The sequence below is a fragment of the Suncus etruscus genome, chromosome 8, assembly GCF_024139225.1.
Source record: "Suncus etruscus isolate mSunEtr1 chromosome 8, mSunEtr1.pri.cur, whole genome shotgun sequence".
NCBI classification, from domain to species: Eukaryota; Metazoa; Chordata; class Mammalia; order Eulipotyphla; family Soricidae; genus Suncus; species Suncus etruscus.
In genome coordinates, this window is record NC_064855.1 from 68,655,888 (window position 1) to 68,678,130 (window position 22,243).

The following is a 22,243-nucleotide window of genomic DNA, read 5'->3' on the forward strand; positions in this document are numbered from 1 at the left end:
TGTAGTCTCAATGTCCTGGAGTGATTTGCCTATGTGTTGTTCTATATATCTTATGGTTTTTGGTCTGATATCGAGGTCTTTAATCCATTTGGATCATGTGGTCTTTATTTTTCTTGTTGTTGATGTTGTGTATTGTGTTGATAGATTTACAGATGTTAAGCCATCCTTGCATTCCTGGGATGAAACCTACTTGATCGTAGTGGATGATCTCCTTAATGAGGCATTGAATCCTATTTGCCAGGATTTTGTTGAGGATCTTTGCATCTGCATTCATCAGCGATATTGGTCTGTAATTTTCTTTTTTCGTAGCATCTCTGTCTGGTTTAGGTATCAAGGTGATGTTGGCTTCATATAAGCTATTGGAAGTGTTTCCGTTTGTTCAATTTTATAAAAGAGTCTTGCCAGGATTGGTAGTAGTTCCTCTTGGAAAGTTTGAAAGAATTTATTAGTGAATCCATCTGGGCCTGGGCTTTTGTTTTTGGGCAGACATTTGATTACCGTTTTAATTTCATCAATGGTGATGGGGGGTGTTTAGATATGCTACATCCTCTTTCTTCAACTGTGGAAGATTATAAGAGTCCAAGAATTTATCCATTTCTTCCAGGTTCTCATTTTTATTGGCGTAGAGTTTCTCAAAGTAGTTTCTGATTACCCTTTGAATCTCTATCATATCAGTAGTGATCTCTCCTTTTTCATACCTAATACGAGTTATCAAGTTTCTCTCTCTCTCTCTCTCTCTCTTTGTTAGGTTTGCCAGTGGTCTATCAATCTTGTTTATTTTTTCAAAGAACCAACTTCTGCTTTCGTTGATCTTTCGGATTGTTTTTTGAGTTTCCACTTCGTTGATTTCTGCTCTCAGCTTTGTTATTTCCTTCTGTCTCCCTATTTTTGGGTCCTTTTGTTGAGCACTTTCTAGTTCTATTAGCTGTGTCCTTAAGCTACTCAGGTAAGCTTCTTCTTCCTTCCTGATGTGTGCTTGCAAAGCTATACATTTTCCTCTCAGTACTGCTTTTGCTGTGTCCCATAAGTTCTGATAGTTTGTGTCTTTATTGTCATTTGTTTCCAGGAACCTTTTGATTTCCTCCTTGATTTCATCTAGGACCCACTGGTTATTGAGCATGAGGCTGTTTAACTTCCAGGTGTTAAAGTTTTTCTTCTGAGTCCCTTTGGAATTCACATATAATTTCAGAGCCTTGTGGTCAGCGAAGGTAGTCTGCAAAATTTCTATTCTCTTGATATTATGGAGGTATGTTTTATGTGCCAGCATGTAGTCTATCTTGGAGAATGTCCCATGTACATTGGAGAAGAATGTGTATCCAGGTTTCTGGGGATGGTGTGTCGTATATATATCCACTAGGCCTCTTTCTTCCATTTCTCTCCTCAGGTTTATTATATTCATGTTGGGTTTCAGTCTGGTTGACCTATCTAGTGTTGACAAAGCTGTGTTGAGGTCCCCCACAATTATTGTGTTGTTATTGATATTATTTTTCAGATTTGTCAATAGTTGTATTAAATGTTTTTCTGGCCCCTCATTCGGTGTTTAGGAGAGTGATTTCTTCCTGCTCTACATACCCCTTGATTAATATAAAATGTCCATCTTTGTCCCTTACAACCTTCCTGAGTATAAAGTTTGCATTATCTGATATTAGTATGGCCACTCCAGCTTTTTTATGGGTGTTGTTTGCTTGGATATTTTTTCTCCAGCCTTTTATTTTGAGTCTATGTTTGTTCTGGCTATTCAGGTGCATTTCTTGTAGCAGCAGAATGTTGGATTGAGTTTTTTGATCAATTTAGCCACTCTGTGTCTCTTAACTGGTGCATTTAGTCCATTGACATTGAAAGATAGAATTGTACTGGGATTTAATGCCATCTTTATATCAAAATTTGGTGTGTCTTTTGGTTAGTTTTGTCTTAAATTAAGTCTTTCAATTTTTCTCTTAAGACTGGTTTTGAGTCTGTAAAGTTTCTGAGCTGTTTTTTGTCTATGAAACCATGTATTCTTCCATCAAACTGAAAAGTGAGTTTTGCTGGGTACAGTATTCTAGGTGAAGCATTCATTTCATTTAGTCTTGTCACAATATCCCACCACTGCTTTCTGACCTTGAGTGTTTCTGGTGACAGGTCTGCTGTAAATCTCAAGGATGCTCCCTTGAATGTAATTTCCCTTTTTGATCTTACTGCTTTCAGAATTCTGTCTCTATCTGTGGGATTCATCATTGTGACTAGGATGTGTCTTGGGGTATTTTTTCTGGGGTCTCTTTTGGTTGGTACTCTTCGAGCATGCAGGATTTGATCACATATATTCTTTAGCTCTGGATGTTTCTCTTTAATGATGTTCTTGACCGTTGATTCTTCCTGAAAATTTTCTTCCTGGGTCTCTGGGACTCCAATGATTCTGAAGTTGTTTCTGTTGAGCTTATCATAGATTTCTATTTTCATCTGTTCCTATTCTTTGACTAATTTTTTCATTGTCTGTTCATTTGCTTTAAGTTTTTTTTTTCCAATCTCTCTCGCTTTATGGAATTGTTATGTATCTGATCTTCTACAGCACCAAGTCTATTCTCAGCTTCTGATACTCTGTCCCAGAGCTTATCCATTTTGTCATTCGCTTCGTTTACTGACTTTTTCAGGCCTGTTAGTTGACATGTTATTTCAGTTTGGAGTTTTGTGATTTCTGTCATCATATTTTCTTGGTTCTTATTCGTGTTCTGTTCAACTCGATCCATGGTTTCTTTGAGTTCGTTGAGGATCTTTCATTTTGCTAGTCTAAAGTCCTTATCTGAGAGGTTGATTAGTTGGTTGGTCATTATCTGGTCATCAGAATTGTCATCTTTATTCTCTATGTCTGATGCTGGCCTGCATTGTTTCCCCATTGTCGCACTTGTATTATGGGTTTTTCTACATGTCGTGGTGGTATTCATTGGCTAAATGATGCAGGCAGCCACACTCCTCTGGCTCCACCCTTTCTCGATGGGTCTACTTGTCTCCAAGGGAGGGGACTCCTCCGTGGATGAAGCCTCACACAGGGTCAAATCTTAGGCCTGACCTCGCAGCAAAGAAGACAGTCCGGTGAGAAATGCTGGGCTTTAGTGATCCAGCACAGTTCTTAGTGTGATTTTTTCTTCTTGTTGCAATGGTGTTCTTTTCTTAGAGAGAGAGCACGGCCGTGTAGCGAAGTGGAGCAAAGTGCTCTTCTGGAGCCTCTTTTCGGCCCACTCCCAAGCGGTTCACGCAAGAGGACAGTAGACAGACACACACAGGCAGCACTCACAATTTTTCACAGTCGGGCCCCACTGGGCAGGCCTAGTTTTGTAGATCTGAATTTCTAACCTGGTATTATTTTTCTTTTCTCTCTTTTAACAACATTTATAAAGAACTATTACTGGACACAAATATATTTACATTTTTAAGGCTCTTTGATTTACAAAACTTTTAATAACACTATCAGACATTTTCTCTAAAGTACCACAAGTCTCTCCATCAATGACTCAAGATTCCACCCTGCTGTCCATCTGCATTCTTTGCAAACTCATCTATTTTGTTTTATCTACTTACTATACTTACTAAAACTTTATTCACATGCTTACAATAGTATCGAGACTTGTGGTTTTGAAACATTTATTTTCCTCACCTCTCCACCAGCAGAATGTCCAAACTTCTCAACTAGTATCCTTTTATTATTGTAATAAAGATTTATTGCTCCATTACTTTTGAAAAATTATTTTGCAGGGTGCAAATTAGAAGTTGCTGTGTCTTCCCCTCAACACCTTAAGATTTTTGTCATCTTATGTTATAAAAAATTCCAAGGACAAAGGCAAATATAAATATTACCTTTGTTTATAGGTAATTTTTCTCCTCTGGTGCCTTTGAAGATTTTTCTTTAACTTTTATTTTCTGTAGGATAAATATTATGTGCTCTGGGACTGCAGAAATAGTAAAGAGGATAAAGTACTTGCCTTGCATACATCTGACCTAGTTCAATCCCTGACAAACCATATGGTTCTATGAGCCCATTGAGTGGAATCTAGAATAAGGTGTAAGCAGAAAAAGAAAAAAGGAAGAAAGAAAAAGAAAGAAAGAAAGAAAGAAAGAAAGAAAGAAAGAAAGAAAGAAAGAAAGAAAGAAAGAAAGAAAGAAAGAGAGAGAGAGAGAAGAAAGAAAGAAAGAAAGAAAGAAAAAAAGAAAGAAAAAAGAAAGAAAGAAAGAAAGAAAGAAAGAAAGAAAAGAAAGAAAGAAGAAAGAAAGAAAGAAAGAAGAAAAGAAAGAAAGAAAGAAAAGAAAGAAAGAAAGAAAGAAAGAAAGAAAGAAAAAGAAAGAAAAAGAGAAAAGAAAGAGAAAAGAGAAAGAGAAGAAAGAGAAAGAAAGAAAAAGAAAGAAAGAGAAAGAAGAAAGAAAGAGAGAAAGAAAGAAAAAGAGAAAGAGAAAAGAAAAAGAAAGAGAAAAAAGAGAAAAGAAAGAAAGAAAGAAAGAAAGAAAGAGAAAGAAGAAATAAAGAGAAAGAAAGAAAGAGAAAAAGAAAAAGAGAAAGAGAAAAGAAGAAAAATAAAGAGAAAGAGAAAAAGAAAGAGAAAGAGGGAAATAAAGAAAGAGAAAGAAGGAAGGAAGGAAGGAAGGAAGGAAGGAAGGAAGGAAGGAAGGAAGGAAGGAAGGAAGGAAGGAAGGAAGGAAGGAAGGAAAGAAGAAAGGAAGGAAGGAAAGAAGAAATGAAGAAGAAAGGGAAGAAAGGAAGGGAAGAAGGGAAGAAGGAAGGAAGAAAAAGTTATTTTGTGTGTTCGACCATTAATAATAAAAGTTAAAATGTGAAATTATAATAACTACAAAATAGTAAGTGCATAACTATAATAATTTTTATAAATTATGTAAACTATAAAATAAGCAATAATGGGAGAGGAGAGTAGAAATTAGTCTTGCTAGACTTTGACCTAAATGCTATAGAAAGTTTAGCATTCTTTTTTTTTTTTTTTTATTTTTTTTTATTTAAACACCTTGATTACATACATGATTGTGTTTGGGTTTCAGTCATAAAAGGAACACCACCCATCACCAGTGCAACATTCCCATCACCCAAGTCCCAAATCACCCTCCTCCCCACCCAACCCCCGCCTGTACCCTAAACAGGCTCTACATTTCCCTCATACATTCTCAATATTAGGACAGTTCAAAATGTAGTTATTTCTCTAACTAAACTCATCACTCTTTGTGGTGAGCTTCCTGAGGTGAGCTGGAACTTCCAGCTCTTTTCTCTTTTGTGTCTGAAAATTATTATTACAAGGGTGTCTTTCATTTTTCTTAAAACCCATAGATGAGTGAGACCATTCTGCGTTTTTCTCTCTCTCTCTGACTTATTTCACTCAGCATAATAGATTCCATGTACATCCATGTATAGGAAAATTTCATGACTTCATCTCTCTGACAGCTGCATAATATTCCATTGTGTATATGTACCACAGTTTCTTTAGCCATTCGTCTGTTGAAGGGCATCTTGGTTGTTTCCAGAGTCTTGCTATGGTAAATAGAGCTGCAAAATAATATAGGTGTAAGGAAGGGGTTTTTGTATTGTATTTTTGTGTTCCTAGGGTATATTCCTAGGAGTGGTATAGCTGGATCGTATGAGAGCTCGATTTCCAGTTTTTGGAGGAATCTCCATATCGCTTTCCATAAAGGTTGAACTAGACAGCATTCCCACAGCAGTGGATAAGAGTTCCTTTCTCTCCACATCCCCGCCAACACTGTTTATTCTCATTCTTTGTGATGTGTGCCATTCTCTGGGGTGTGAGGTGGTATCTCATCGTTGTTTTGATTTGCATCTCCCTGATGATTAGTGATGTGGAACATTTTTTCATGTGTCTTTTGGCCATGCGTATTTCTTCTTTGTCAAAGTGTCTGTTCATTTCTTCTCCCCATTTTTTGATGGGGTTAGATGTTTTTTTCTTGTAAAGTTTGTCAGTGCCTTGTATATTTTGGAGATTAGCCCCTTATCTGATGGGTATTGGGTGAATAGTTTCTCCCACTCAGTGGGTGGCTCTTGTATCCTGGGCACTATTTCCTTGAGGTGCAGAAGCTTCTCAGCTTAATATATTCCCATCTGTTAATCTCTGCTTTCACTTGCTTGGAGAGTGCAGTTTCCTCCTTGAAGATGCCTGTAATGTCCTGTAGTGTTTTGCCTATGTGCTGTTCTATATATCTTATGGTTTTGGGCTGATATCGAGGTCTTTAATCCATTTGGATTTTACCTTTGTATGATGTTAGCTGGGGGTCTAAGTTTAATTTTTTGCAAGTGGCTATCCAATTGTGCCAACACCACTTGTTGAAGAGGCTTTCCCTGCTCCATTTAGGATTTCCTGCTCCTTTATCAAAAATTAGATGGTTGTATCTCTGGGAACATTTTCTGAGTATTCAAGCCTATTCCACTGATCTGAGGACCTATCCTTATTCCAATACCATGCTGTTTTGATAACTGTTGCTTTGTAGTACAGTTTAAAGTTGGGAAAAGTAATTCCTCCCATATTCTTTTTCCCAATGATTGCTTTAGCTATTCGAGGGTGTTTATTGTTCCAAATGAATTTCAAAAGTGTCTGATCCACTTCTTTGAAGAATGTCATGGGTATCTTTAGAGGGATGGCATTAAATCTGTATAATGCCTTGGGGAGTATTGACATTTTGATGATGTTAATCCTGCCAATCCATGAGCAGGGTATGTGTTTCCATTTCCGTGTGTCCTCTCTTATTTCTTGGAGCAGAGTTTTATAGTTTTCTTTGTATAGGTCCTTCACATATTTAGTCAAGTTGATTCCAAGATATTTGAGTTTGTGTGTGTACTATTGTGAATGGGGTTGTTTTCTTAATGTCCATTTTTTTTATTACTGTTGGTGTATAGAAAAGCCATTGATTTTTGTGTGTTAATTTTGTAGCCTGCCACCTTGCTATATGAGTCTATTGTTTCTAGAAGCTTTTTGATAGAGTCTTTAGGGTTTTCTAAGTAGAGTATCATGTCATCTGCAAACAGTGAGAGCTTGACTTCTTCCTTTCCTATCTGGATTCCCTTGATATCCTTTTCTTGCCTAATCGCTATAGCAAGTACTTCCAGTGCTATGTTGAATAGGAGTGGTGAGAGAGGACAGCCTTGTCTTGTGCCAGAATTTAGAGGGAAGGCTTTCAGTTTTTCTCCATTGAGGATAATATTTGCCACTGGCTTGTGGTAGATGGCCTTCACTATATTGAGAAAGGTTCCCTCCATTCCCATCTTGCTGAGAGTTTTGATCAAGAATGGGTGTTGGACCTTATCAAATGCTTTCTCTGCATCTATTGATATGATCATGTGGTTTTTATTTTTCTTGTTATTGATGTTGTGTATTATGTTGATAGATTTACGGATGTTAAACCAGCCTTGCATTCCTGGGATGAAACCTACTTGATCGTAGTGGATGATCTTCTTAATGAGGCATTGAATCCTATTTGCCAGGATTTTGTTGAGGATCTTTGCATCTGCATTCATCAGTGATATTGGTCTGTAATTTTCTTTTTGGTAGCGTCTCTGTCTGGTTTAGGTATCAAGGTGATGTTGGCTTCATAAAAGCTATTTGGAAGTGTTTCTGTTTGTTCAATTTCATGAAATAGTCTTGCCAAGATTGGCAGTAGTTCCTCTTGGAAAGTTTGATAGAATTCATTAGTGAATCCATCTGGACCTGGGCTTTTGTTTTTCGGCAGACATTTGATTACTGTTTTAATTTCATCAATGGTGATGGGGGTGTTTAGATATGCTACATCCTCTTCCTTCAACCGTGGAAGATTATAAGAGTCCAAGAATTTATCCATTTCTTCCAGGTTCTCATTTTTAGTGGCGTAGAGTTTTTCAAAGTAGTTTCTGATTACCCTTTGAATCTCTGTCATATCAGTAGTGATCTCTCCTTTTTCATTCCTGATACGAGTTATCAAGTTTCTCTCTCTCTCTTTCTTTGTTAGGTTTGCCAGTGGTCTATCAATCTTGTTTATTTTTTCAAAGAACCAACTTCTGCTTTCGTGGATCTTTCGGATTGTTTTTTGAGTTTCCACTTCGTTGATTTCTGCTCTCAGCTTTGTTATTTCCTTCTGTCTTCCTGTTCTTGGGTCCTTTTGTTGAGCATTTTCTAGTTCTATTAGCTGTGTCATTAAGCTACTCAGGTAAGCTCCTTCTTCCTTCCTGATGTGTGCTTGCAAAGCTATAAATTTTCCTCTCAGTACTGCTTTTGCTGTGTCCCATAAGTTCTGAGAGTTTGTGTCTTTATTGTCATTTGTTTCCAGGAACCTTTTTATTTCCTCCTTGATTTCATCTCGGACCCACTGGTTATTGAGCATGAGGCTGTTTAACTTCCAGGTGTTAAAGTGTTTCTTCTGAGTCCCTTTGGAGTTCACAAATAATTTCAGAGCCTTGTGGTCAGCGAAGGTAGTCTGCAAAATTTCTATCCTCTTGATCTTATGGAGGTATGTTTTATGTGCCAGCATGTAGTCTATCTTGGAGAATGTCCCATGTACATTGGAGAAGAATGTGTATCCAGGTTTCTGGGGATGGAGTGTCCTATATATATCCACTAGGCCTCTTTCTTCCATTTCTCTCCTCAGGTCTAGTATATTCTTGTTGGGTTTCAGTCTGGTTGACCTGTCCAGTGTTGACAAAGCCGTGTTTAGGTCCCCACAATTATTGTGTTGTTGTTGATATTATTTTTCAGATTTGTCAGCAGTTGTATTAAATATTTTGCTGGCCCCTCATTCGGTGCATATATGTTTAGGAGAGTGAATTCTTCCTGCTCTACGTACCCCTTGATTAATATAAAATGTCCGTCTTTGTCCCTTACAACCTTCCTGAGTATAAAGTTTGCATTATCTGATATTAGTATGGCCACTCCAGCTTTTTTATGGGTGTTGTTTGCTTGGATAACTTTTCTCCAGCCTTTTATTTTGAGTCTATGTTTGTTCTGACTATTCAGGTGCGTTTCTTGTAGGCAGCAGAAGGTTGGATTCAGTTTTTTGATCCATTTAGCCACTCTGTGTCTCTTAACTGGTGCATTTAGTCCATTGACGTTGAGAGAAAGAATTGTCCTGGGATTTAACGTCATCTTTATTTCAAAATTGGTGTGTCTTTTGGGTAGTCTTGTCTTAGATTAGGTCTTTCAGTTTTTCTCTTAAGACTGGTTTTGTGTCTGTGAAGTTTCTGAGCTGTTTTTTGTCTGTGAAACCATGTATTCTTCCATCAAACCGGAAAGTGAGTTTTGCTGGGTATAGTATTCTGGGTGAAGCATTCATTTCATTCAGTCTTGTCACAATATCCCACCACTGCTTTCTGGCATTGAGCGTTTCTGGTGACAGGTCTGCTGTAAATCTCAGGGAAGCTTGCTTGAACATGATTTCCCCTTTTGATCTTGCTGTTTTCAGAATTCTGTCTCTATCTGTGGGATTTGTCATTGTGACTAGGATGTGTCTTGGGGTGGTTTTTCTGGGGTCTCTTTTGGTTGGTACTCTTCGGGCATGCAGGATTTGATCACATATATTCTTTAGCTCTGGGAGTTTCTCTTTAATGATGTTCTTGACCATTGATTCTTCCTGGAAATTTCTTCCTGGGTCTCTGGGACTCCAATGATTCTTAAGTTGTTTCTGTTGATCTTATCATAGACTTCTATTTTCGTCTGTTCCCATTCTTTGACTAATTTTTCCATTGTCTGCTCATTTGCTTTAAGTTTTTTGTCCAATCTCTCCTGCTGTATGGAATTGTTATGTATCTCATCTTCCACAGCACCAAGTCTATTCTCAGCTTCTGATACCCTGTCCCAGAGCTTATCCATTTTGTCATTCACTTCGTTTACTGAGTTTTTCAGGCCTGTTAGTTGACATGTTATTTCAGTTTGGAGTTTTGTCATTTCTGCCTTCATATTTTCTTGGTTCTTATTAGTGTTCTGTTCAACTCGATCCATGGTTTCTTGGAGTCTGTTGAGCACCTTCCATATTGCTAGTCTAAAGTCCTTATCTGAGAGGTTGATTAGTTGTTCAGTCATTATCTGGTCCTCAGAATTGTCATCTTCATTCTCTATGTCTGATGCTGGCCTGCGCTGTTTCCCCATTGTCACATTTGTATTGTGGGTTTTTCTACGTGTTGTAGTGGTATTCATTGTCTATATGATGTAGGCAGCACACTCCTCTGGCTCCTCCCTTTCTGGATGGGCTGACTTGCCTCTAAGGGAGGGGAGTCCTCCGTGGATGAAGCCTCACACTGGGTCAAATCTTAGGCCCGAGCATGTAACAGAGAAGACAGTCCAGAGAGAAATGTTTGCTTCTGTGATATAGCGCCGTTCTTAGTGTGATTTTTCCTTCTTGTTGCAATGGAGTTCTTTCCTTAGAAAGAGTGCACGGCCGCGTAGCGAAGCGGAGCGGCCGTGCTCCTCTGAGCCTCTTTTTGCCCCACTCGCAAGAGTTTCACGCAAGAGGACAGTAGACAGACATAGACAGGTCACACTCACAGTCTTTCACAGCTGAGCCCCACTGGGCCGGTGTACTTTCGCGGATTTTCCCCGCCTGGTGTCACACACAGGGAGCCAGCTTTTGCAAAGGATAGCCGGTTTTTATGCTCTGAAGTCCCTCCCTGAAAATGGCGTCTGGGCGAGCGAGGTTTCTGGAGGCTCTTTTTGCCCCACTCGCAAGAGTTTCACGCAAGAGGACAGTAGACAGACATAGACAGGTCACACTCACAGTCTTTCACAGCTGAGCCCCACTGGGCCGGTGTACTTTCGCGGATTTTCCCCGCCTGGTGTCACACACAGGGAGCCCAAGTTTAGCATTCTTAAGCCTCACTTATTCAGAATCTATTGAGATTAGTTCTCTTTAGTAATAATGAACATAGTTGCCGACATTAAAAATTGCACTTAAGAAATCACTGAAATTCATTCTAGCTGATGGTGTTCTTATATCCTCCATCAAACCTGCCCTTAGGACAAGGTTAGGTATATCTCCAACTATATTCCCAATGAATTATACCTCTCTTTGACCTTGTATTTGACTCTATGATAGAATAACTCATTGTCATGTCTGTTGGAGGAGAGAGTCAATAGACTGTAAATGGTCTCAAAGTTCATTTTCTACATGCCTCACAAGAGACATAAAGTAATCCAAAAATTAAAAGGTACATAGGAAAGTCATTCAGTTTATTCAGTTCAGAAAAAAAAAGCTAATTTCTTTTTCCTATTGAAATGGGCAGTTCATTTATCCAATCCTCAAATCTATAAACTAATATATTCAAGGCATTGTATTAGATGCTAGTTATGTGAGGGAAAAATTGGACACAGTTACTATCTTCAAGGAGTTTTTTGATAGAATTACAGACTAAGAACTTTTTAGCTAATTACAATGCAGTCTGCTAAAAGCTATAATGATGGCAAAGAACCTTAGCGAACTATGTAAAAAGCCTGAATGGTTCATTTCCTCAGCTTTTCAGAGACATTTAAAAAGGAAAAGAAATGGACACTGACTTGTTCAATTTGGGGGGGGGGGTCAGCAACTTTCTTTAAAGGCAATGGCAGGGGAACCAATGTGATAGTGCAGCAGGTTAGGCACTTTCCTTGCACTTGTTTGACCCAGGGTTGATCCCAAGCATCACATATGGTTCCCTGAGATCTGCTAGGAGTGATTCCTAAACCAAAAGTCAGAAAGAAGCATTGAGCATCACTAGGTGTGGTCCTTCCCCCCCCCAAAAAAAAATAAAATAAAAGTCATGACAAGAACCCAGAGAACATAAAAATGCTGTAAGTAATATGAAGTAAGAAATCTTCAATTATAGCTATGTGAAAAATTAAAAGTCTCACAGTGGAACTCAGAAACACAGGTAGTCAGAAAGCATGGTGAAAGCAAAGCTCTTCTACAAATGGTGTTGGGAAAATTGATTATTAAATGCAAAATAAATAGATAAAACTATTTTTTACATCAGACACAAGAGTGAATTCAATCAAAGAATCCAATGTGCCTCCCAATTCTTACCACAGGCTGTGTTCTTTACACTGACTGTATAGATAGGGAGGTACAGTAAATGCACCCCATATACACCTCAACACAGGCCCTTTGCCTGGTCTGTATTGTGACTTGGGGGACAAAAAAAAAGAATGATCTCTTGCATATGTGAGGTATAAGATATACTGAGGATTGCAAAGGCAACAGAACTGCAAAGCTGGTCTGTATAACTGAGCTCACCTAGTAGGGTGATGAGAGGTTCTTATGACATTAATAGAGGAAATTGGGCACTCTGATGTGTAGTGCTGGAATATATATACATGAAACCTTCATTGACAGTATTGTAAATCATACTACCTCAATAAAAATGAGAGATATTTTTTCAAAAGGTAAAAAGAAAAAGAACCCAATGTTAGACCCAAATCAGTAAAATAGAGGAAAAAAACCATAAGCATCACTTTCCCAATATATTGACTAGTCTTTAATGATTTGACATTAATCATCACAGGTGTCTTTAAAGAATTGATTATATTGGCAGAGAAAGCAAAAGCAAAAACAAATAAGACTATATCAAAAAATAAACCTCTGAACTATAAATTACTGTTAAAAATTTAAATATATCGGGCCTGGAGAGATAGCACAGCGGCGTTTGCCTTGCAAGCAGCCGATCCAGGACAAAAGGTGGTTGGTTCGAATCCCGGTGTCCCGTATGGTCCCCATGCCTGCCAGGAGCTATTTCTGAGCAGATAGCCAGGAGTAACCCCTGAGCACTGCTGGGTGTGGCCCAAAATCCAAAAAAAAAAAAAAATTTAAATATATCAACAAATGCAGTAGCCATGTCTGCACCAGAACAGCTTCATAGACTCACAATGTTATTAAAGAGATATAAACAAAGCTATTAAAAAGAACAGGGGGGTTACTCTAGCCACACAGCTGAAAGCTGGGAATTTCAAAGGTTGTTGGCAGACCAAACCTCTTCCCTGCCAAAGCCACACACATCCAGCTGCTTTGTCTATGACCCTATTTCACCATTCTTCTACGACTCTATGCAGAGACACCAATCTGACCAAACTCTAGGTATGCCAGTATTTGAGTTGATATCACCAGGACATTTTCTGGAATGAGTGCAGTTACCCTCCACACTTGTCTTCCCATACGTCCAGGAGACCTGGCAACCAAAAATTTCTCCCCCACAAAAACTACAGTATCAGTAAAGTGATTTTAATTCCTAGACTGCATGGCTGCATTTATGGCCATACAACAACTTTATATTTGTTTAATACTGTCATCTCTATAGGAAAATGGCAATTTAGATGCCAATGTCACCTAGTCATTTAATGTTCAGAAACGAAAGAATTAACAGAATGGGCCTGATGCCTGCCCAGTGCTTTGCAAGTGGGAGACATTTTAAAAGGCCTATGCTCTGCTCCATCAGTAATTCATAATCACCCCACCATAACAGTTCCTGTGGGCACAGAAGAGATCTACTGAGGGTACAGCAATAGAAGTAGGCTGTTTCCACCCATAAAGGGCAAAACCAGAGGAGCATGGCTGCTTCACATTCACTTCTAGAAACCCCAGCACAACATGTAAAAAATACCACACTACAAGAGTGATAATGGCTAAGCAATGCAGGCCAACGCCATGCAGAATTTTATAGCTTTCTTTGTATAGGTCCTTCACATCTTTAGACAAGTTGATTCCAAGATATTTGACTTTGTGTGGCACTAATGTGAATAGGGTTGTTTTCTTAATGTTCATGTCTTCCTTATCATTATTGGTGAATAAAAAGGCCATTGATTTTTGTGTGTTAATATTGTAGCCTGCCACCTTGCTATATGAATCTATTGTTTCTAGAAGCTATTTGGTAGAGTCTTTAGGGTTTTCTAAGAATATCATGTCATCTGCAAACAGTGATAGCTTGACTTCTTCCTTTTCTATCTGGATTCCTTGATATCTTTTCTTGCCTAATTGCTATAGAAAGTACTTCCAATACTATGTTGAATAGGACTAGTGAGAGAGGACAGCCTTGTCTTGTACAAGAATTTAGAAAAAAGACTTGTAGTTTTTCTCCATTGAGGATAATATTTGCCATTGGCTTGTGGTAGATGGCCTTAATTATATATCATATTATATATGATCATGTAATTTTAATTTTTCTTGTTGTTGATGTCTTGTATTATGTTGATAGATTTACGAATGTTAAACCATCCTTGCATTTTTGAGATGAAACCTACTTGATTGTAGTGAATGATTGATTTTCTTTCTTTTTTTTTTTTTTTTTTTTGGTTTTTGGGTCACACCCGGCGGTGCTCAGGGGTTATTCCTGGCTCCATGCTCAGAAATTGCTCCTGGCAGGCACGGGGGACCATATGGGACGCCGGGATTCGAACTGATGACCTTCTGCATGAAAGGCAAACGCCTTACCTCCATGCTATCTCTCCGGCCCCGAATGATTGATTTTCTTGTTGAAGCATTGGATCCTATTTGCCAGAATTTTGTTGAGAATCTTTGCATATGTGTTCATAAGGGATATTGGTCTATAATTTTCTTTTTTGGCAGCATCTCTGTCTGGTTTAGGTATCAAGGTGATGTTAGCTTCATAAAAAGCTATTTGGAAGTGTTCCTGTTTTTTCAATTTCATGAAAGAGCCTGGCCAGGATTGGTAGTAGTTCCTCTTGAAAGGTTTGAAAGAAGTCATTAGTGAATCCATCTGGGCCTGGGCTTTTGTTTTGGGGCAAACATTTGATTACCATTTTAATTTCCTCAATAGTGATCGGGGTATTTAGATATGCTAATACTCCTTATTCAACCGTGGAAAGTTATGAGTCCAAGAATTTAACCATTTCTTCCAGGTTCTCATGTTTAGTGGCACAGTTTCTCTGATTACCCTTTGAATTTCTGCAATATCTGTAGTGATCTCCCCCTTTTCATTTCTGATACATGTTATCAAGTTTCTATCTCTCTTTCTTTGTGAGGGAAGTAGAAAGCCTGTCTAGATTACAGGCAGGGGTGGGGTAGGGAGGAGGGAGATTTGGGAAATTGGTGGTGGTAATGTTGTACCGGTGAAGGGGGGTATTCTTTACATGACTGAAACCCAACTACAATCATATTTGTAATCAAGGTGTTTAAATAAATATATTAATAAAAAACAATATTAGAATCACTCATTCGAGTTAAGTTAGTCAAGGGCCTACGAGTAGGGAAAAGATCCAAATTGTACTTTTTTCCTGCATGATGCTGCCATGAACCTGTACTATGAAATAGAAAGAAAGAAAGAAAGAAAGAAAGAAAGAAAGAAAGAAAGAAAGAAAGAAAGAAAGAAAGAAAGAAAGAAAGAAAGAAAGAAAGAAAGAAAGAAAGAAAGAAAGAAAGAAAGAAAGAAAGGAAGGAAGGAAGGAAGAAAGGAAGAAAGAAAGAAAGAAGGAAGGAAGGAAGGAAGGAAGGAAGGAAGGAAGGAAAGAAAGAAAGAAAGAAAGAAAGAAAGAAAGAAAGAAAGAAAGAAAGAAAGAAAGAAAGAAAGAAAGAAAGAAAGAAAGAGAAGAAAAAGAGAGAAAGAAAGAGAAAGAGAGAAAGAAAGAAAGAAAGAAAGAAAGAAAGAAAGAAAGAAAGAAAGGAAGGAAGGAAGGAAGGAAGGAAGGAAGGAAGGAAGGAAGGAAGGAAGGAAGAGAAAGAAGAAAGAAAGAAAGAAAGAAAGAAAGAAAGAAAGAAAGAAAGAAAGAAAGAAAGAAAGAGAGAGAAAGAGATAAACTCAACAGAAACAATGTAAGAAACATTGGAGTCCCAGAGGCCCAGGAAGAAGATCCCCAGAAAGAATCAACAGTCGAAGACATCATCACAGAGAAACTTCCAGAGCTAAAGACTGCATGCAATCAAATTCTACATGCCCGAAGAGTACCAACTAAAAGAAACCCGAAGAGAAACACCCCAAGACACATCCTACACACAATGACGAATCCCACAGATAGGGGTAGAATACTGAAAGCAGCAAGATCAAAAAAAAGGGGGGGGGAAATTAAATTCAAAAGAGCATCCTTAAGATTTACAACAGACATGTTTACAAGAAACTCTCAAGGTCAGAAGACAGTCGGTGAGAGATGTGACCAAAGACTGAATGAAGGGATGCTTAACCTAGAATACTGCACCCAGCCTGACTCACATTCAGGTTTGAAGAAGGATACATAGCTTCACGGAAGAGCAACAGCTCAGAAACTTTACAGATGCAAAGGCGATAGGTCCTCCACAGTCTCTCCCAGTTGCAAAGCTCACAGCATGGGCAGACCCCTCCCACCCAATGGCCTTTTAATACACCAATAATAATAGAGAAGAAATAGACATTAAAAACATAATCCCATTCACAAAAGTGCCACACAAAGTTGGAGTCAACTTAACCAAGAGGTGAAGGACCTATACAAAGAAAACTACAAAACACTGCTCGGAAATAAAAGAGAACAAAAGGATATGGAAACATGGTAACCTGCTCATAGATTTGTGAAGATTAACATCATTAAAATGGCAATACTCCCCAAAGCATTGTACAGATTTAATGCAATTTCTCTAAAGATACCCATGACATTCTTCAAAGAAGTGGATCAAAGACTCCTGAAATTCATTTGGATCAATAAACACCCACGAATAGCTAGAGCAGCCTTGAGGAAAAAAAAGATGAGAGGCATCACTTTCCCCAACTTTAAATTGTACTACAAAGCAATAATCATAAAAATAGCATGGTATTAGAATAAAAACAGACCCCCAGATCAATAGAATAGTTTTGAGTACTCAGAGAATGTTTCCCAGACATACAATCCATTAATCTATGATAAAGGGGCAAGAAATGCAAAATGGAGCAAGAAAAGCCTCTTCAAGAAGTGGAGCGGGCGGTGGCGCTGGAGGTAAGGTGCCTGCCTTGCCTGCGCTACTAGCCTAGGATGGACCGCGGTTCGATCCCCGGCGTCCCATATGGTCCCCCAAGAAGCCAGGAGCAAACTTCTGAGTGCATAGCCAGGAGTAACCCCTGAGCGTCACAGGGTGTGGCCCAAAAACCAAAAAAAAAAAAAAAAAAAAAAAAAAAAAAAAAAAAAAAAAAAGAAGTGGTGCTGGACAACTGGACAGCCACATGCAAAAAAAGTGAACTTGGACCTCCATCTAACACCCAATGTACAAAGGTCAAATCCAAATGGATTAAAGACCTTGACTATACAGACCTCAAAGCCATAAGATATGTACTAAATATATATTAAATATATATATAAATTTCTATATATATATAAAACACCCCATGATATTGAGATTACATTTTCAAGGAGAAAAACCACCACTGTTCCAACAAGTGGAAGTGAAGATAAACAGATGGGACTATATTAAGCTGAGAAGCTTCTGCCCCTCAAAGAAAGCAGTGATTAGAATACAAAGGCCACCCACTGAATGGTAGAAATTATTCACCCAATATCCATCAGATAAGGGGCTAATATCTAAGATAAACAAGGCACTGGTAGAACTTAACAAAAATCTAAGCTCGTCAAAAAATGGGGACAAAGCTGGATCGATAGCGCAGCAGTAGGACTTTAGCCTTGCATGCAGCTGATCACCAGAATCCCATATGTTACCCCAAGCCAGGAGCCATTTCTGAGTACATAGACAGTAGTAACCCCTGAGTATCACTGGGTGTGGCCTCCCCACAAAAAACATGCACTGGTGAAGGGGGTGTTCTTTACATGACTGTAATCATACAACTATAATCATATTTGTAATCACGGTGTTTAAATAAAGGTAATTATTTAAAAAACAAAAAAAACCAAAAACATAAAAAATGGAGAGAAGAAATGAACATAAACTTTCTCAAAGAAGAAATACAGATTGGCAAAAGGCACATAAAAAATACTCCGCCTTTTGCCGTTTCTCTTTTGGCCCGGCTTGGCTTCCTGGCTTTTGGATCTTTGGGCCGCAATGGAGCCCAGAGGGAAGATGTGCTAACAGTGAGATAAGATGCAGGGCTAGCAAAATATAGCTGTGCTTGAAAGGTTGACATAGGGCCACACACCTGTGGTGGCAAGGGCATGAATAATAGATGATTCTTCCTGAAGGCCTGCATGTGAGTGAGTCTTGATTACGCGGATTACCTGGGCCTGAAATTCGCCAGCTGGATGGGAATGAAGCCACGTGGCTGGGGCCTAAGCACAAAGGCCTCCATCCATCGCCATCCAGCACCATCGTTAATTATTTGATTCTACAAATGGCGCTCCGAACTTTGACCTGAATCCTGGACCCAACAAAACAGCGAAAATGTATAGCATCGCAATGTGGAAGCAGGTTGACCAACCTATATCTCCAAGTACCACTGTGGACAGAAAGATCAAGAAGTTACAGACATAGTCAAATTAAGACATTAAAACTGAAAAGAGCCTCCAGAAACCTCGCTCGCCCAGACGCCATTTTCAGGGAGGGACTTCAGAGCATAAATAACCCGGCTAAGCTTTGCAAGAGCTGGCTTCCCTGTGTGTGACACCAGGCGGGGAAAATCCGCGAAAGTACACTGGCCCAGTGGGGCCTCAACTGTGAAAGACTGTGAGTGTTGACCTGTCTATGTCTGTCCTACTGTCCTCTTGCGTGAAACTCTTGCGAGTGGGGCAAAAAGAGGCTCAGAGGAGCACGGCCCGCTCCGCTTCGCTACGCAGCCGTGCACTCTTTCTAAGGAAAGAACTCCATTGCAACAAGAAGGAAAAATCACACTAAGACGGTGCTATTATCACAGAAGCAAACATTTCTCTCTGGACTGTTTTTCTCTGTTGCATGCTCGGGCCTAAGATTTGACCCAGTGTGAGGCTTCATCCACGGAGGACTCCCCTCCCTTAGAGGCAAGTCAGCCCATCCAGAAAGGGAGGAGCCAGAGGAGTGTGCTGCCTACATCATATAGACAATGAATACCACTACAACACGTAGAAAAACCCACAATACAAGTGTGACAATGGGGAAACAACGCAGGCCCTGCATCAGACATAGAGAATGAAAGATGACAATTCTGAGGACCAGATAATGACTGAACAACTATCAACCTCTCAGATAAGGACTTTAGACTAGCAATATGGAAGGTGCTCAACAGACTCCAAGAAACCATGGATCGAGTTGAACAGAACACTAATAAGAACCAAGAAAATATGAAGGCAGAAAGACCAAACTCCAAACTGAAATAACATGCCAAACTAACAGGACTGAAAAGGTCAGTAACGAAGTGAATGACAAAATGGATAGCTCTGGGACAGGGTATCAGAAGCTGAGAATAGACTTGGTGCATGTGGAGATGAGATACATAACAATTCCATACAGCAGGAGAGATTGGACAAAAACTTAAAGCAAATGAGCAGACAATGGAAAAATAGTCACAGAATGGGGAACAGACGAAATAGAAGTCTATGATAAGATCAACAGGAAACAACTTAAGAATCATTGGAGTCCAGAGACCAGGAAGAAAATTTCCAGGAAGAATCAATGGTCAAGAACATCATTAAGAGAAACTTCCAGAGCTAAAAGAATATATGTGATCAAATCCTGCATGCCGAAGAGTACCAACCAAAGAGACCCCAGAAAAACCACCCCTAAGAACACATCCTAGTCACAATGACAAATCCACAGATAGAGACAGAATTCTGAAAACAGCAAGATCAAAAGGGGAAATCATGTTCAAGCAAGCTTCCCTGAGATTTACAGCAGACCTGTCACCAGAAACACTCAATGCCAGAAGCAGTGGTGGGATATTGTGACAAGACTGAATGAAATGAATGCTTCACCCAGAATACTATACCCAGCAAAACTCACTTTCCGGTTTGATGGAAGACTACATGGTTTCACAGACAAAAAAAAACAGCTCAGAAACTTCACAGACACAAACCAGTCTTAAGAGAAAAACTGAAAGACCCTAATCTAAGACAAGACTACCCAAAAGACACACCAAATTTGAAATAAAGATGACGTTAAATCCCAGGACAATTCTTTCTCTCAAACGTCAATGACTAAATGCACCAGTTAAGAGACACAGAGTGGCTAAATGGATCAAAAAACTGATCCAACTTCTGCTGCCTACAAGAAACGCACCTGAATAGTCAGAAACAAACATAGACTCAAAAATAAAAGGCTGGAGAAAAGTTATCCAAGCAAACAACACCCATAAAAAAGCTGGAGTGGCCATACTAATATCAGATAATGCAAAACTTTATACTCAGGAAGGTTGTAAGGGACAAAGACGGACATTTTATATTAATCAAGGGGTACGTAGAGCAGGAAGAATTCACTCTCCTAAACATATATGCACCGAATGAGGGGCCAGCAAAATATTTAATACAACTGTTGACAAATCTGAAAAATAATATCAACAACAACACAATAAATGTGGGGGACCTTAACACGGCTTTGTCAACACTGGACAGGTCAACCAGACTGAAACCCAACAAGAATATACTAAGACCTGAGGAGAGAAATGGAAGAAAGAGGCCTAGTGGATATATATAGGACACTCCATCCCCAGAAACCTGGATACACATTCTTCTCCAATGTACCATGGGACATTCTCCAAGATAGACTACATGCTGGCACATAAAACATACCTCCATAAGATCAAGAGGATAGAAATTTTGCAGACTACCTTCGCTGACCACAAGGTTCTGAAATTATTTGTGAACTCCAAAGGGACTCAGAAGAAACACTTTAACACCTGGAAGTTAAACAGCCTCATGCTCAATAACCAGTGGGTCCGAGATGAAATCAAGGAGGAAATAAAAAGGTTCCTGGAAACAAATGACAATAAAGACACAAACTCTCAGAACTTATGGGACACAGCAAAAGCAGTACTGAGAGGAAAATTTATAGCTTTTGCAAGCACACATCAGGAAGGAAGAAGGAGCTTACCTGAGTAGCTTAATGACACAGCTAATAGAACTAGAAAATGCTCAACAAAAGGACCCAAGAATAGGAAGACAGAAGGAAATAACAAAGCTGAGAGCAGAAATCAATGAAGTGGAAACTCAAAAAACAATCCGAAAGATCAACGAAAGCAGAAGTTGGTTCTTTGAAAAAATAAACAAGATTGATAGACCACTGGCAAACCTAACAAAGAAAGAGAGAGAGAGAAACTTGATAACTCGTATCAGGAATGAAAAAGGAGAGATCACTACTGATATGACAGAGATTCAAAGGGTAATCAGAAACTACTTTGAAAATCTCTACGCCACTAAAAATGAGAACCTGGAAGAAATGGATAAATTCTTGGACTCTTATAATCTTCCACGGTTGAAGGAAGAGGATGTAGCATATCTAAACACCCCCCATCACCATTGATGAAATTTAAAACAGTAATCAAATGTCTGCCAAAAAACAAAAGCCCAGGTCCAGATGGATTCACTAATGAATTCTATCAAACTTTCCAAGAGGAACTACTGCCAATCTTGGCAAGACTCTTTCATGAAATTGAACAAACAGAAACACTTCCAAATAGCTTTTATGAATCCAACATCACCTTGATACCTAAACTAGACAGAGACGCTACCAAAAAAAGAAAATTACAGACCAATATCACTGATGAATGCAGATGCAAAGATCCTCAACAAAATCCTGGCAAATAGGATTCAATGCCTCGTTAAGAAGATCATCCACTACGATCAAGTAGGTTTCATCCCAGGAATGCAAGGCTGGTTTAACATCCGTAAATCTATCAACATAATACACAACATCAATAATAAGAAAAATAAAAACCACATGATCATATCAATAGATGCAGAGAAAGCATTTGATAAGGTCCAACACCCATTCTTGATCAAAACTCTCAGCAAGATGGGAATGGAGGGAACCTTTCTCAATATAGTGAAGGCCATCTACCACAAGCCAGTGGCAAATATTATCCTCAATGGAGAAAAAACGGAAAGCCTTCCCTCTAAATTCTGGCACAAGACAAGCTGTCCTCTCTCACCACTCCTATTCAACATAGCACTGAAGTACTTGCTATAGCGATTAGGCAAGAAAAGGATATCAAGGGAATCCAGATAGGAAAGGAAGAAGTCAAGCTCTCACTGTTTGCAGATGACATGATACTCTATTTAGAAAACCCTAAAGACTCTATCAAAAAGCTTCTAGAAACAATAGACTCATATAGCAAGGTGGCAGGCTACAAAATTAACACACAAAAATCAATGGCCTTTCTATATACCAATAGTAATAAGGATGAAATGGACATTAAGAAAACAACCCCATTCACAATAGTGCCACACAAACTCAAATATCTTGGAATCAA

General features: G+C 38.9%; 1 non-coding gene across 1 annotated transcript; it reads left to right on the top strand.

Annotated features, from left to right (window-relative positions):
* Positions 1-11,980: 11,980 nt before the first annotated feature.
* On the top strand, positions 11,981-12,112 carry LOC126016580 (small nucleolar RNA SNORA51). The gene has a single exon (XR_007498373.1). It is a non-coding gene; the product is annotated as a small nucleolar RNA SNORA51 (small nucleolar RNA).
* Positions 12,113-22,243: the final 10,131 nt, after the last annotated feature.